The following is a 14,006-nucleotide window of genomic DNA, read 5'->3' on the forward strand; positions in this document are numbered from 1 at the left end:
TTATCTACTGCTGAAGCTGAGTATGTTATCGCTGCCTCATGTTGTGCTCAATTGTTATGGATCAAATAGCAATTAATGAACTTTGGAATTGATGTTGGTTGTATCCCTATTTTCTGTGATAACACTAGTGCAATTAGTATGACCAAGAACCTGGTTCATCATAAGAGAACTAAGCACATAGATGTTAGGCATCACTTTTTGAGGGATAATTATAAAAATGGGTTGATCACTGTGGAATTTTGTGCTACTGACAAGCAAATAACTGTCATTTTCACAAAAGTCCTAAGTAGATATCACTTTGAAAGGAACATGTTAGAATTAGGGATGATTAAGATCACCTAAAAGGACCAGTTCAGAGTTCACAACGGAAAAAAAATATTGAAAAAAAAAATTAGTTAGAAAATCTGAAAATTGTGTACATAATTAGATTAATTTTTGCTTAGTCTCATACTTTCAATAATATACTCTTGTGCCATATGTTAAAATGACTCACTAATCTCCGATGATATTTTCTCTATTTTGGCAAATTTAGACTTACACAAGAGAATTATCAGTAAAGAACCTGGTCCATCAAGATTACACGGTATGTTTTCTACACTCTGCATAATTTGAAATAATCATGTTTGGATCATGAGTAGAGTTCTACCTAATTCCAAACTCCTTTTGGACTTATCCATTACAAGTGAACCAGTTCCGTTCAAAGACTCATAACCAAATTAAACTACCTAGACACTAGGGAAAAACTCCACCGTCTTTTCAAAACTGAAATGCAGTTTGATTAGACTTCTAAAAGTCTGAAAAGCCTGTCATTACCCATTAATGGCTAACACTCCTAAAAGGGAAAAGAAAATTAGAGCAAGGAAGTTAGTAGTTTTGTAAGGGGAAAGGGTAAAATAGTGGTTGATTCTTCACCCACTCCTGTGAGTTTAACCAAAGACACAGGTGCTTGGTTGTTTGGGAAGAAACTTCTGGTGGAGTAGATGAAAGTGTACAGAAAACAGGGGGAAGTGGGTCTGGCGAAGCTGCTAAAGGGCTGGTTCAACTTGGAAAAAATATAGATGAACCTGTTTCATCTGAACAGGAAACCCTCACAGACCTACTGAAGAGAGTGACTGAAAGTTATAATCCAAAGAAGAAAGGGAGGTTGGTACAAACAAGGATCATTTTGGGGAAAGTACGCTGCTTGCTTGTGACTATGAAGTCCATACCACTCCTAAAGAACCTGGTTCATCTAAAAAGGTACCAGTGAATAGCAAGGTGCAAGCCTTGGTGCAAGAAAGTGGGGCAAAGGATGCTGAGATTGAGAGGATGAAGAAAAGGTTGGCTGAGGTGGAGACTGAAAGAGATTCTCTCAAAACAGAGCTGGCAAGAGAAAATGAGAAGAATGATAGCATTCTTCAGGATATGTTGAAACTCCTCCAAACCAAAAACCAAGCACCCAGTTCTTCCCAGCCTTAAGCGTCCTAGCCTAGTATAGATCAACCAGTGACCCAGTTCGGGATTTTGTTTTTGCTTTTGCTCATGTTTCCAGTATGTTTATTTCTTTTATGCTTTGTGGAAGAATCATATCAATCATCAATGAAATTCAATGTCTTTTGCTCTATCTGTTTGTTTATATTTCTTTGATGGTTAAAATTCTTAGCTTGATCTATGATGATTAATTCAAGATTGCATTTGAAGTAGCCCCAGTGGCCATGAGTAAGTTTTAAGATCTGGTTATCTCACATTTTTTATGCAACTTTTCGATGATACCAAAAGGGAAAAAATGTTATGCTTTTCACTTTGAACAATGATATTTATAACCTAATGAACCTGGTCCTTGATGATAAGTGATAAAAAGGAAAAATATTTCTAACAATGTGCTGATGTTGAGCTAAGTTGAAACATGGCCTAAGCTTATGAAAATCACAGAGTTTTTGATCATCAAAACGGGGGAATTTGTTGGTCTAAGTGAAGGTTAGTTTTGAAAATTGACAAAGGAAGCTCAGGCATGATCCAGGTCCATCATTGGTAGACATAGATTCAGGCAGATTCAAAGCACGTGAGATGCACATGCAGGAGATAAACGAAATCTGGCATAATAATATATATCTCCTGATCGAAAAGATTGCATAAATGATAAAGAGAATGACTCCTTACCCAACGATAACATTATCCAAGTTAAGGAAGAAGTTAGGAGTTGAGATTAACTAGAACTCTTCCACCAAGGAAGAGTAGCATTAGAACTCTAGTTATTTTCTATTCTACAAACTCTATAAATTGTAGGATGTTCTCATTATACAGGTAACGCACAAAAGCAGAAGTTAAACGTGAATTGAGAGCAAAATAGCAAGGCATTTTGCAAGCAGTTCGTGTGTAATTCAAGTGTGCGAACCTGAAGTTATTTGAACCAGGTAGAAGAACCAGTTCCAAGTGTTTGTCTTTTATTCTAGTTCAATTGTAGTAGGTATTTTCATATTGTACCTTTCGGCTTTATCTAGAGGCAATTGTAATAGGTACTCAGAGTATTCAAGTTAGAGTTAACTTGAAGTAGTCACAACAGTTAGAGGCTCTGTGCCACAACAGTATTAGAGTTAATCCTAGGTTTATAAAAGTATTTTGTAAATGCAGTTTTTGGCTCAGTGATTTAGTGAAGAGTTTTAGAAAAATTCTACTGGGCAGTAGGTTGTGGTTTTTTCACCTTTTGATCCAGGTATTTTCTACGTAAAAATCCTCGTGTTCTTTAGTTTCTGTATTTATTATTCCGCAACAGTAGAATAAGGAACAGATAGAAAAATCAGGTCCTTCTATAATCTGTGCACGCGAAAAATTAGATACCACACAAATCATTCTCCCCTCCTCTTGTGTGGTATTGAAGTTAAAATATCATTTGGCACGGAGTTGCAGGTAGTAGATAGGTCCGAAGACACAACTGCATTGGAGATAGCTAGAGGAAGGGGAAACCTTAGGCCACATGGTAGGCCACCGGAATGAGTTAGATGTCACGGCGTTGATGCACCTGTAGTGAGGCGGACTAGGCCTGACGATACAGATGGACAAGAGCAAGCACATCCTCATAGTCTTAGATGTCATGCTGATATTCATGCTAGGCCTTGTGGCACGTGAATGTATTGTCCTGTTTAACATTACGTCAATTTGTATTTGCTGACTTGATATCGTTTCACGTGAATGTATTGTCTTGTTTATCATAATTTTTGAATTGTTCACAAGATTCAATAGTCAGAATTTACTTTGCGTATAATTTAAATTCTTTGAACATGCACGTGAATCACTTGTCATGTCAAATAATATGCCATCATTTTACAATAAAAATTACACCTCTTATCTACGAGATTCTAACATAATATTTGTGTTATACTATAAAATTAAATAATGTTTTCACGGAATCCATTCCAATAGAATATTAGCCGCACAACCTACTATCCAGGCGAAATATTTAACGCAATGTGTCGATATTGTGCACTCGAGGAGCAAGAATTTGCTTATTCACTAGGACCTAGTAATCGTTACAATCGAGACTACAACAATGAAATGAGACGTGAATGGCACTATCGTTTGGCACAAGCAAACAATTTTGAGCAGGAACTACAAGAATATGGCCTCAACCGCCTAAGACGCCGATCTTTCCAAGTGTCGTATGTTACAACAGAATAATTCAATGCTGCTCTCAATCGCATTCGTAAAGAGAATAACATGATGCGCATGCATTGCGTTAGAATAACTTTGAGGCATGATGGCTACATGGTAACACTCGTTTGGAACTCGGATTGTGAGATGTCATATGAAGATAATTTTCCATAAGATAATAATATTGCTCTATAATGTAACAACTTTAGCCGTGCCTTTATTGCCTATTTGACAAGGCATCATCATAACACGTTTACGCATATTGGCTTTAGCTTTTCGTAATGTATTGTGACAGCTGCATGTTTGGTTATTATGGAAGGAATCTATTCAAATTTATTTCAGTATAGCTCACCTTTTATAACTGATTTGACAAGGCGATGACACTATTAAATATAGGCTCGTCAATCTATGTCTCTACCCATTCACATTCACTATAAGTAAAAGGGTTACATCGCATATTTTTTCCAGTAAAACAATATACATTAATATATCACAATTGAAAATTTTCATTTGAGAGTTCAAACAACAACCAAAATACTTCTTCTCCACATGAAATTGTTTCCTCAAATAACACAAATAATGGTTCAGATTCAAACTCGGATCCATCTGATTATAGCTCAGATGGATCTTCTTATCCAGATTTTGATATTGACGAATACAAACCGCATTTGCTTGTGGAACAAGATGATGATTTTCGATTGGTGAAATGCACTGATCCCTGTGAGTATTACTATGGAGTTCGTCGTGAATGGGATCATAGATATGATGAGTCACATCGGCTAGTTAGGGATTTAGAAATTCTTGGTGCTCCTATATATACCAAGAAGATTTTCAATGTGGATGCCTCAAAGAGACCATGATGAGAATGAGGTTGCTGTTAGGAAGATACAGAAAGGAAATAATAGGATGCTGGTAAGACGGTGTAGATTCTACATTCTCAAACTTGCTAGAAAACAAGCCGAAGAACCTAATCGATCTTTAACAGAAGATGAGAAATAAAATGTGTTAGCCAATGAGAACTACCTTTCCGAGGATGACATACGAAAACTCTTAAGCTCTTAAGCATGTGTTATGTCATGGGCGGCTTTCCTTATGCCCCATTACCCCTTGGACGCGTCCCGTGGCGTCCTGGTCAGCCTCCCAACGCCTGTCGCCACGGTCGGCCCCGTGGTCTCGGCAGCTTCAAGTGACAAACGCGCATGTGCCTCTATCGCCCCACCGATAACCATCGCTGGCGTACAGCCACAGGCAGATGCCAACAGCGCCGCGCGCGTAGACAATGCCGCGCGCGCAGACCCTGATGCTAAAGACAAAGTTGCTGCCAACGGACTTGTTGCTGCTTTGTAGAAGACTAAGTCATTTTCATTATAAATATAGAGTAGTTTTGCTGCATTTTCTTTAAGTGTGATTTTTCAGCTTTCATAGGTCTAGTCATGTAACTTTGGTTTATTTTTTTAAGCATTATTAAGGGGGACCAAGCAATCAAAACTTTCAAGCAAGCAAACAATTCTCTGTACTGGTGTCTCTCCCCCGACACCGTCTTGTTTTCTGTAATAGCTTTCATTCAATGCAATCAAGCTTTCTTTCATTCTCAATTCTCTTTTATGCTCTCTTTCAATTGCTCATGACATTGGTTTTCCCGTACGGCACTGATAATCTAGTCTAGCGTACGGAGGGGATCTCAGTTGGCGGACAACAACCGTACTGACATCGGTTGCTTAGCCTTACGTCGCACTTCCAAGGAACTTCAGGAAGGCACTGCGTAACAGTTGGTATCAAATCCTAGGCTCGACATCGGACGAGGGATTACATTGCAATTACCACCATTTCTGACCATGGTGAATTATAGGGATCGTATCGCGACCCTTGAGGGAACAGTTGACGCATTACGGCCCATCGTGGAAATGGTGCCCGATCTAAAGACCAGCCTAGTGCAAAGGTTGGACGACCTGGACCGCAGACTCATCCAGGCCGAAGTTGACATAGAAAACATCAGTCGCGACTCTGAAGGAGACCGGCAAACAGCAGCCACAGAGGCAGCTGAAATTTTTGGTAAATTTGAGGTCCTCCAGCAGGAGCGTGCCGAGGATTTAGCCAACAGGGAACAAGAGGCAGACAGGGTGACTGCCATGCAACAAACTATAGACAACTTGACAGGCCAGCTCAATGTTGTCAATGCTGATTTACAAGGCCTACTTCGAGGAGGCAGAAACTAATTTGGTGGTGGTGTGAACCTCGCCCCTATGGAACAAAAGCTGAAAATTCCTGAGCCAAAGCCATACAGTGGAGCTCGGAATGCCAAAGAAGTGAAAATTTTCATTTTCGACATCGAGCAATACTTCGATGCCGTGGGAGGCCTAGAAGAAGCTAAGAAGGTAGCAACTGCTGCCATGTATCTTCAGGGTGATGCCAAACTCTGGTGGCGGGTGAAGTACGAAGCCATCAAGGCTGGTGAAGATGCCCTCGAGACATGGGCGGAACTGAAGGCAGCCATACGCCTACAGTTCTTCCCCGAAAATGTTGAGTACAATGCCAGGAGAAAGTTGCGGGAGCTCCGCCAGACCAAATCAGTGCGAGATTACGTGCGGGAATTCTCCGCGCTCATGCTGAACATCCGTGACATGGGGGACAAAGACAAACTCTTCGCCTTCCTGGAAGGGTTGAAACCTTATGCCCGGATGGAGTTGCAGAGACAAATGGTAGACACGTTGCCTAAGGCAGTCCAAGCAGCAGAGTGCCTTGGGGATTACCAAGTGGAAGCCCGGAAGGATAGGCATCAACAGCCTGTCCGAGGAGGATACAAAGGGGGCCAACCAAACACTGGTGGCCCTAGCAGAAGTGGAGGAGACCGGAGTGCACCCAAATCCAAGGCTCCCTCTTCCGGCAGTACTAGTGCTGCATCTAACAACAATGATCGGGGGAGGAAGCCCCCCTCAGGATGTCGTCATTGCGGCGGACCATATTGGAATAATGAATGCCCACATGCACAGATGAACGCCCATCAAGCTTTTGAGGATGGGACGGATGACAACGCCGATGATGCGGACCAGACCGAGCTAGTAGGTGCATTCAATGCAATTGTTGGCTCCATTTCTGAGCCCTTAGCGGGAACCAGTACCGGTATCCGCAAGAAGAAGGACCCCTGTCCAATTGCCAGGAAAGGAAATAAGAAGGCGAATTTTAGGACTCCTCCTCATCAAGAGAGGACCTTAATGTTCGTTGACATGAAGGTAAATGGCAAGCCCATTCGGGCAATGATAGACACGGGTGCCACCCACAACTACTTAGCCTCGACTCAGGTGGAGCATCTTGGACTAGTTGTAGGAAAAGGGCAAAGGTCGTGTGAAGGCTATCAATTCACCACCTCAACCAGTGGGTGGAATAGCCAAAAAAGTACCAGTGAAGCTTGGCCCTTATGAAGGGAAGTTCAACCTGCGCGTAGTGATCATAGATGACTTTGAGTTAATAGTGGGGTTGGAATTTCTGAGACAGGCCAATACCATGCCCGTACCGTATGCAGACATGCTACTGATGATGGGAGCAAATGGGGCCAAGCCCTGCATTATTCCGTACATTCCCATGAAGATGGCAGCCGAGAATATCTCGGCCTTGCAGTTGAAGAAGGGGGTAAAAAGATATGAACCCATGTTCCTGGCTACCCTCTGCATGGAAGATATAGAACGCTCCTCGGGTCCCATTCCTGCACCCGTGAAGGAGTTGCTTCTAGAATTTGAAGACATCATGCCACAAGACATGCCAAAGCGCCTTCCGCCTAGGCGAACTGTGGACCATGAGATTGAGTTAGTGCCGGGTGCGAAGCCACCTGCCCGGGCGCCGTACAGAATGTCACAACCCGAACTCTCCGAGCTTCGGAGACAATTGATGGAAATGCTAGACACAGGGATCATCGTGCCCTCCAAGTCCCCATATGGGTCCCCTATGCTATTCCAAAAGAAACATGATGGTAGTTTACGACTCTGTGTGGATTACCGAGCTCTAAACAAAATCACAGTGAAAAACAAGTATCCTATTTCGCTAATGGCAGACTTGTTTGATAGACTGGGTGGTGCGACGGAATTTACCAAAATAGACCTGAGGACAGGTTATTGGCAAGTTCGGATTGCAGATGGTGATGAGCACAAGACGACCTCTGTGACAAGATATGGGTCGTACGACTTCCTGGTTATGCCCTTTGGCTTGACTAACGCGCCAGCCACATTTTGCACCTTGATGAACCAAGTCTTCCGAGAATACATTGATGAATTCGTCGTGGTTTATTTGGATGACATTGTGGTATATAGCCAAACACTGGAAGAACACCTGGAGCATTTGCGGAAGGTCCTAGCCCGATGGCGGGAGCACGAATTATATGCGAAGCTATCCAAGTGCTCCTTTGCTCAGAAATAAATTGTCTTCCTCGGACATGTCATCGAGGAAGGAAGGATCAAGATGGACCAGCAGAAGATTCAGGCCATTACAGAATGGCCGCCTCCTAAGGATATACATGCCTTGAGGTCGTTCCTTTGTCTATGCAACTTCTATCGGCGTTTTGTGAAAAGTTACTCCCTCATTGCAGTGCCGCTGACAGAAATTCTCAAGAAGGCCACCCCGTGGGATTGGGGCCCCAAGCGGGCAGCGGCCTTCGACGCATTGAAGATGGCTATGTCTAGTAGCCCAGTCTTGGCCCTCCCTGACTTGGCCAAGCCATTTGAAGTGCAAACGGATGCCTCCGACTATGCACCTGGTGGAGTATTGCTACAAGAAGGGCATCCCGTAGCATACGAGAGTCAGAAACTGAAGGATGCAGAGCGGCGCTATGCCGCCCATGAGAAAGAATTATTGGCCGTCGTTCATTGCTTACGCCTTTGGAGGCATTATCTACTTGGAGCCCCATTCGTGGTCAAGACAGACAACACAACCGTTAGCCATTTCATGACCCAGCCAAAGCTGAATGGTCGACAGGCTAGGTGGCAGGAATTCCCAGCGAAATTTCACTTCAACCTGGAGTACCGAAGTGGAAAGACAAATTATGTTGCTGATGCACTCAGTTGGAGAGCTGATCTAGCATCGATGTGTGTACTCGCCGCCCTAAAGGGAAGCGAAGTAACCACCACCATAAAAGACCAGATACAGGATCTACTCATCAAGGATCGTGCTGCACAGTATTTGGTTGATTTGGTAGGACAGGGCAAGACTCGCCAGTTCTACACCGATGATGGTTTCCAGAAGGTGAAAGGGAACCGACTTTATGTTCCTAAAGGAGGAGATCTGTGACGGGCTCTTCTTGCAGAATGCCACGATACTTTGTGGGCCGGTCACCCTGGCGAGGAACGCACCATGGCATTACTTCGCCGTGCATATTATTGGCCTCAAATGGTCAATGACGTCGCTCAGTATGTGAAGACTTGTCTAGTATGCCAAAAAGATAAGTCAGACCGCTTGATGCAGGTAGGGCTCTTAGAACCACTAGTTGTCCCAAAAAGACCTTGGGAAAGCATTTCCCTGGACTTCATCACCGGATTGCCCAAGGTCGGAGATCTCACAACTATCTTGGTTGTGGTGGATCGGTTTTCCAAGTATGCTACCTTTATAGCAGCCACATAATATATATCAGCAGAAGATACAACTCGACTATTCTTCTCTCATGTAGTCAAATATTGGGGCTTACCTAAATACATTGTTAGTGATCGCGACCCACGCTTCACTAGCAATTTTTGGACCCAACTCTTTAAGTGCCTCGGGTCAAAATTGAGTCATAGCTCAAGTTTTCATCCGCAATCTGATGGCCAGACGGAGCGATTCAATGGCATGCTAGAGGAATATCTCCGGCACTTTATGACCGTATCGCAGAAGAATTGGGTGAAGCTTCTGGATGCTGCTCAACTGTGTTTCAATTCACAAAAGAGCTCAAGTACCAACAAAAGCGCTTTTAAAATTGTTACCGGACAGCAACCGCTACTCCCACATACAGTGAACGTACCAAACATGTCAAAATCTCCTCGGGCTGCTAGCTTCTCAAAAGAATGGAAGCAAAATTTGGAGATAGTGCAGAGCTATCTTGTCAAAGCCCAAAAGCGGATGAAGAGGCATGCTGATCAGAATCGCCGCTTTGTTGAATACCAGGTGGGAGACAAAGTGATGGTCAAAATCCCAAAGCGGTACTTGTTTGCAGGGGTCCATGACCCTAGCCTATTACAAAAATATATTGGACCCTTGTCCATTGAAAGGCGCATTGGGAAAGTTCCATACCGGGTGGATACCCCAGCTTGGTGGAAAATCCATCCTATTTTCCATGTCAGTCCCCTGAAACCTTTTCGGGAAGATATGGAGGACCCTTCACGAAGCCAACTCACAATACCAAGTATTCGAGGCCCCAATTCAACCGGGAAAAGGCGTGCTGAAGCTATTCTTGATGATCGAGTGATTCACGCCTCAAGAAAAGATCACCAGGAGTTCTTGGTGAAATGGCAGGGTTGTGATGCAGAGGAGAATACTTAGGAGAGGGGAACAAACCTCAAAGCTTACAAGAGCCTGATTGATGATTACCTTGCAAAGAAGGCGCCGAGGACGTCGCCAACTCAGGTGGGGGAGAATGTCATGGGCGGCTTTCCAACCATGCCCCATGACCCCTTGGACGCGCCCCGTGGCATCCTGGCTAGCCTCCCAACGCCCGTCGCCACGGTCGGCCCCGTGGTCTCGGCAGCTCCAAGTGACAAGCGCGCATGTGCCTCTGTCGCCCCACTGATAGCCATCGCCAGTGCCCAGCCACAGGCAAATGCCAGCAGTGCCGCGCGCGCAGACCCTGATGCTAAAGACAAAGTTGCTGCCAACGGACTTGTTGCTTCTTTGTAGAAGACTAAGTCCTTTTCATTGTAAATATAGAGTAGTTTTGCTGTATTTTCTTTAAGTGTGATTTTCCAGCTTTCACAGGTCTAGTCATGTAACTTTGGTTTATATTTTTTAAGCATTATTAAGAGGGACCAAGCAATCAAAACTTTCAAGCAAGCAAACAATTTTCTGTACTGGTGTCTCCCCTCCCCCCCCCCCCGACACCGTCTTATTTTCTGTAATAACTTTCATTCAATGCAATCAAGCTTTCTTTCATTCTCAATTCTCTTTTCTGCTCTCTTTCAATTGCTCATGACATTGGTTTTCCCGTACGGCACTGACAATCTAGTCTAGCGTACGGAGGGGACCTCAGTTGGCGGACAATAACCGTACTGACATCGGTTGCTTAGCCTTAGGTCGCCCTTCCAAGGAACTTCAGGAAGGTGCCGCGTAACAGTTATAGTCGAATATTATGTAGTCCTATTCAGTTTTATAATATAAAAAATCATAAATAATAGCACCAACTAGAAGTGAAAACATTACACCAAACATTAAAACAATAGATAAACATAAAAGCAGCATATATAATAATACATGTAATAAAAAACACACATACAAAATAAAACATTACACAAATACATAGCAACAACTAATATCTCCGATTCTACTGCGTGCGTTATTGGTTGGGGCAACCACGCCTATCATGCCCTGTCTCTCTGCAGATTCCACAAGCTCTTGCATATCTTGATCTCCCAACATCCATCTCATTGTAAATATGTGTTGTCTTTCTTCTGCCTTTTTTACGAATTAGTGTGTCGTTGTATTTCATCTTAAATGGCAGCTCTAGCAAGTAAGCTTCATCACTGAGTGGCTAAAATGGTGCTCGATAAATCTCAAAGTATTTTGCCCTGCTGTAGTATTCAAGCACTAGATTGTGTGCGATTTTCACGACCCCAATTTCTTACCATAGGATGTCGTGACGACACATAGTATCTAAGATTAGGTAAGCCTAACATTCATTGATAGCTTAATAGAAATAACAAACTAAGATAACAAGATAACTCGACAAAACTTATAATAACTCCAAAACAGAACATATGTAACAAAATTCCTAAAAGCAGTGGAACTGAGTCATAAGATATACAGAAATAAACTAAAAATCTATAATACAATAATTAGTAAAAGTAAGGATAGAAGGTGACTCTGAGGCATGCGAGCATCAAGCAGGTATACCTTAAAGTTTCTAAAATGTATGGTCAAATCACTAGTGCCTACCCTGAGTAGAAGTACCTGGATCTGCAAAGAAATATGCAGAAGCGTACTATGATTATATCAGAATGGTACCCAGTAAGTATTAAGTCTAACCTCGGTAGAGTAGTGACAGGGCCAGGTCAAGATACTTACTAGGCCTAAAAAACCGAACAGAGTATAGTATAGTCAAATAATGGAAAGCGAGAAAAGGAATAACAATAAAGCGGTTCAAGAATGTTAGAACAATGAAGGCAACAAAGAGTGAACTAAGCATCACAAGAAATCAATACGGTCATATACAAGTAAGACAAATGAAGAGATAATAAAACGGTTCAACCAACAAGCCTCTTTAACGTAGAAAGTACAACAAGAAACACAATTGAGGTACCACGCCTCACAATTTTATTTCATGAGTCACAATCACAAGCTTTTCTTATACCACCGCGTGAGCCTTATATTTAAATATTTTTGAAATTATTTTTCCGAAATAGCTACACACACTTTAGTCCCCTTATGTAACCGACTGGCTTCAAGTAATTCCCTTACTAGTAACACACACATAACTCCCACCTTGTGTCGTCGCATGCACATTAACACCTATCCTTATACAGTCGCGCACATCAATATCATAACATAATAATAACTCGCACCACAAGTGCCATATGCCACAACTTTCCAAATCAACAATGCCAATGTTACCACAACATATAGCTCATGCTCAACCACAATGTGTACAAGAATTTCAATAATAACAAAATGAATGAGAATTACTCAACAAGGAAAGGTATCTCAATAATCAACAACTTCAACGTTCGATGTGATAATAACTTTCATAACTTCAACTTCGATCTCTAAAAATTAAGGTATTCCCACGAAAGACAACTTCCAATTCAATTGAATAACATAAGCTTAACAACGAAAAAGATAGTATGAAATAGCAACTTCGTCTAAATGCATGAGAATAATCCAACACGAAGAAACATCATGAAATAACAACTTCAAATGAGAATGACTCAACAAATAAAAAGACTCATGACAATAAGAGAGATACCAACATCAATTAAGGCATATAATAGCATGTTTGACAATAAAAGATAGAATATGTGATAACAACGTCAATTAAAGCATGTAAGAGAAATTTAAAAATGGAAGATAGAAAATGATATTATTATTTCTAATTATAGAAGCCCGTGTACACACTAGTCATCTTATGTACATGTTTTCACATAATTAAATAGTACAGTCAAACCCAATCCTAAGGGAAACTTTTTTCACACAAAGTTAGGCAAGATACTTACCTCAACTAGGTCAAATCAACCCTCAAAAATAGCTTTTCCCCAAAAATTTGCCTCCACATGACTCAAATCTAACCAAAAAAAACTTACTAAAATCAAACAATGAAAGAAAAATCAATTACGATAGATAAAGCTATGATTTTTACACAATTTCCCAAAAGTCAATAGAAGTCAACCCCGGGCCCGCCCCGTCAAAATTCAAGTCCAAGGATAGATTCTCACTACTCATAAACTCACGGGTCCATATATGTATTTTATTTTCAAATCCGAGTGCAAATCGACTCTCAAAACCTAAATTTTAATTTTTCAAAAACTTTGACAAAAATCCCCAAATTTCCTCTTTGATTCTTACAAATTTGATGTTAGATCTAGTATATAACCGTGAAATGTAGTTGAAAATTGATTTGAATCACTTACACAATGATTGTAGATGAAAATCTCCTCTCCAAGTCGCCTCTTACTACGTCTAGTTGCAGATGTCCAGTTGATTTGAATCACTTACACAATGATGTTCAGTTGCAGATGTCGCAATTGCGACACAGGGTTCGCAATTGAAAATCCTCACAATTGTGAAGAAAAGCTCGCAATTGCATCTACTGACAAACCCAGGAGATGTTGCAATTGCGACACAAACTTCGCAAATGCGAAGTCAGTCCTCCTCACAAATGCGAGAAAATTATAGCAAATGCAAACTCACCTACCCAAGCCCAGACTTCGCAAATGCGAACACGATATCATAATTAAGATACCTAAGCCCCCCTATCATGTTCGTAATTGCGACAACAGTAGCACCAACACACCAACAATCTATTTTCGGTTCAAACCTTTCCGAAATATGTTCGCAACTCATCCGAGCCCTCGGGGCTCCAAACCAAACATCCACACAAGTCTAAAAATATCATACGAACTTGATCACGCGATTAAAATACAAAAATAATATCTAAAACTACGAATCGAACATCAAAATGCATGAATTTCAAAGAAAAGTTCAAGAATATCTAGAAT

The sequence above is a fragment of the Nicotiana tomentosiformis genome, chromosome 11, assembly GCF_000390325.3.
Source record: "Nicotiana tomentosiformis chromosome 11, ASM39032v3, whole genome shotgun sequence".
In the NCBI taxonomy this organism is placed as follows: domain Eukaryota; kingdom Viridiplantae; phylum Streptophyta; class Magnoliopsida; order Solanales; family Solanaceae; genus Nicotiana; species Nicotiana tomentosiformis.